Consider the following 3,176-nt stretch of genomic DNA (forward strand, 5'->3'; position numbering starts at 1 on the left):
TGTTTTGAGGCAACACAAAGTGGGTAAACACGACAAAATGGTCCCGCTAGGACCCCCGGTAGCTTTTTGCCCCTGAGGGGGATGTTAGATGTTGGTGATTTGGAGAAGCCGGGGAAACATTTTGCTTGAAAGTCAATACCCCGCAACTTTACTCCACAACAATACTTCAAACGCAGTGAAAGATGACTCATACGTCACACTATCCAGAGGCCCTGGAGGGGCCACGCCGCATGGCGCTGTACGTTTTAGATCTGGGCCTTTCATTTTCCCGGGCGGAGGTTCTGACGGATGAAACCGGCGTGTGACGTGGGGACTCGAAGCGGGGGACAGGAAACAGCCGGACCGGCTCGGTAATATTGAAAGGTGGCGGTGCCACAACAGCCACACAATACCGGACAAACACCGTTCTGACACACGTTTCTCATAGTGCCACCAAAGGCAGTTTTACTGTTTGCAGATGAAACTGTTATTACTCATGTCGTTATCTAGTTGGTTAGTGTTTCCCTTTTTTGTCCCTTCATAAATCAATAAAGAGGGGTCACATGAAGAGAGGTGAAGAGCTCTGGTGCACGGGAGACGCAGAGGACACATGGCTGAAGTCACAAAACATGTGATTCCACAGCTGGGCCTGTTGTGTACTTCTGGAATAACAGGTATGAGTTTAGAGGAACTCCTCCAAACTACTGCTAAACTAAAGTGCCCCCCCCCCTACCGAAAAGAGGAGAGATTTCTTCATAGCCCGCCCCGCTTCCGCGTCCTGTCAGACCGCCCTCGGCGTTTCCTCCTCGGGCACCGCTCCAGGCAGGGGCCGTGGTCCCCGGGCCCACCGGACGAAGCAGGCCAAGCTCTCCCCGCCAGACCGCCCTCGGTGTAATCGGAACTGCTGGTCTGCATGGGCTAGCAGTTAGCTTAGCCCGCCCCGCTTCCGCTTCCTGTAAGACTGCCCTCGGTGTTATCGGAACCGCTGGTCTGCATGGGCTAGCAGTTAGCTTAGCCCGCCCCGCTTCCGCGTCCTGTCAGACCGCCCTCGGTGTTATCGGAACCGCTGGTCTGCATGGGCTAGCAGTTAGCTTAGCCCGCCCCGCTTCCGTGTCCTGTCAGACCGCCCTCGGCGTTTCCTCCTCGGGTACCGCTCCAGGCAGGGGCCGCGGTCCCCGGGCCCACCGGACGAAGCAGAACAAGCTCTCCCAGCCCATCCAGCGCCAGCTCCCCCAGCCAGATGCCTCCCCGCCCTCGATGTTATCGGAACTGCTGGTCTGCATGGGCTAGCAGTTAGCTTAGCCCGCCCCACTTCCGTGTCCTGCCAGACCGCCCTCGGTGTTATCGGAACCGCCGGTCTGCATGGGCTAGCAGTTAGCTTATCCCGCCCCGCTTCCGTGTCCTGTCAGACTGCCCTCGGTGTTATCGGAACCGCCTGTCTGCATGGGCTAGCAGTTAGCTTATCCCGCCCCGCTTCCGTGTCATGTCAGACTGCCCTCGGTGTTATCGAAACCGCCGGTCTGCATGGGCTAGCAGTTAGCTTAGCCCGCCCCACTTCCGCGTCCTGTCAGACCGTCCTCGGTGTTATCGGAACTGCCGGTGTGCATGGGCTAGCAGTTAGCTTAGCCCGCCCCACTTCCGCGTCCTGTCAGACCGCCCTCGGTGTTATCGGAACTGCCGGTGTGCATGGGCTAGCAGTTAGCTTAGCCCACCCCACTTCCGCGTCCTGTCAGACCGCCCTCGGTGTTATCGGAACTGCCGGTGTGCATGGGCTAGCAGTTAGCTTAGCCCGCCCCACTTCCGCGTCCTGGCAGACCGTCCTCGGTGTTATCGGAACTGCCGGTGTGCATGGGCTAGCAGTTAGCTTAGCCCGCCCCGCTTCCGCGTCCTGTCAGACCGCCCTCGGTGTTATCGGAACCGCTGGTCTGCATGGGCTAGCAGTTAGCTTAGCCCGCCCCGCTTCCGTGTCCTGTCAGACTGCCCTCGGTGTTATCGGAACCGCCGGTCTGCATGGGCTAGCAGTTAGCTTATCCCGCCCCGCTTCCGTGTCCTGTCAGACTGCCCTCGGTGTTATCGGAACCGCCGGTCTGCATGGGCTAGCAGTTAGCTTAGCCCGCCCCACTTCCGCGTCCTGTCAGACCGCCCTCGGTGTTATCGGAACTGCCGGTGTGCATGGGCTAGCAGTTAGCTTAGCCCGCCCCACTTCCGCGTCCTGGCAGACCGTCCTCGGTGTTATCGGAACTGCCGGTGTGCATGGGCTAGAAGTTAGCTTAGCCCGCCCCACTTCCGCGTCCTGGCAGACCGTCCTCGGTGTTATCGGAACTGCCGGTGTGCATGGGCTAGCAGTTAGCTTAGCCCGCCCCACTTCCGCGTCCTGGCAGACCGCCCTCGGTGTTATCGGAACCGCCGGTCTGCATGGGCTAGCAGTTAGCTTCGCCCGCCCCACTCTCCCAGCCATCAAACGAAGACCAAACTTAGACGCGGACGTGGACAGTGCAGGGACGGTCCCGGGTGAGGCCGCCGCAAGCGCGGATTCGCGCCGCCATCTTCTTCCCACTCCGCCTGGCTCCCTAGAAATCGACGAGATGAGTTTTGGTCAACAAAGGGCCGAGTTGTGATCATTGTGCGACTGTGGTTATTTGTGAGACCATTGTATTTAGGTGATGTGTGATTATTATTTGTGAGACTATCGTGATTTTAATAACTATATTGTAGCGAATTCGGAGGGCAACCACAGGAACTGCCGCGGCCGGGACGCGAACCCGTATCGCCCGCACTGCAGGAGGCATCGCTAACTGCTCGACTAAACGCTCAGGCCCGCGAGCCAGCGGCCGGCGTGTCTTCTTATCCATGCACGTTACAATATTGCGGTTCTTCTTTTTGTATGGTTGTATCTCTGAGCTCGAGACGTTCTGCCAGGAATGACGGGGGGGGGGGGGGACCGGAAGCGGGAATTGAAAGACGTTTAGCTGCATGGCTGCAGGAAGCGTTTACAAGCTCTTGTAGGAGGGCTCACAACCCACCCAAACGTTGGCACAGAGCCTTTATTATTATTATTATTATTATTATTATTATTATTATCATATTGAAACTGTAGGGGATTAACATAAAAGGTTAAAATTACTTTAAAATTTAAAGAAATGTGTCGTGTTTAAATGTGTACCATGTAGAGGCCAGGTTGGGTTCTGTTCACTTAT

This window comes from Lampris incognitus, chromosome 4 (genome assembly GCF_029633865.1).
Source record: "Lampris incognitus isolate fLamInc1 chromosome 4, fLamInc1.hap2, whole genome shotgun sequence".
Taxonomy (NCBI): Eukaryota; Metazoa; Chordata; class Actinopteri; order Lampriformes; family Lampridae; genus Lampris; species Lampris incognitus.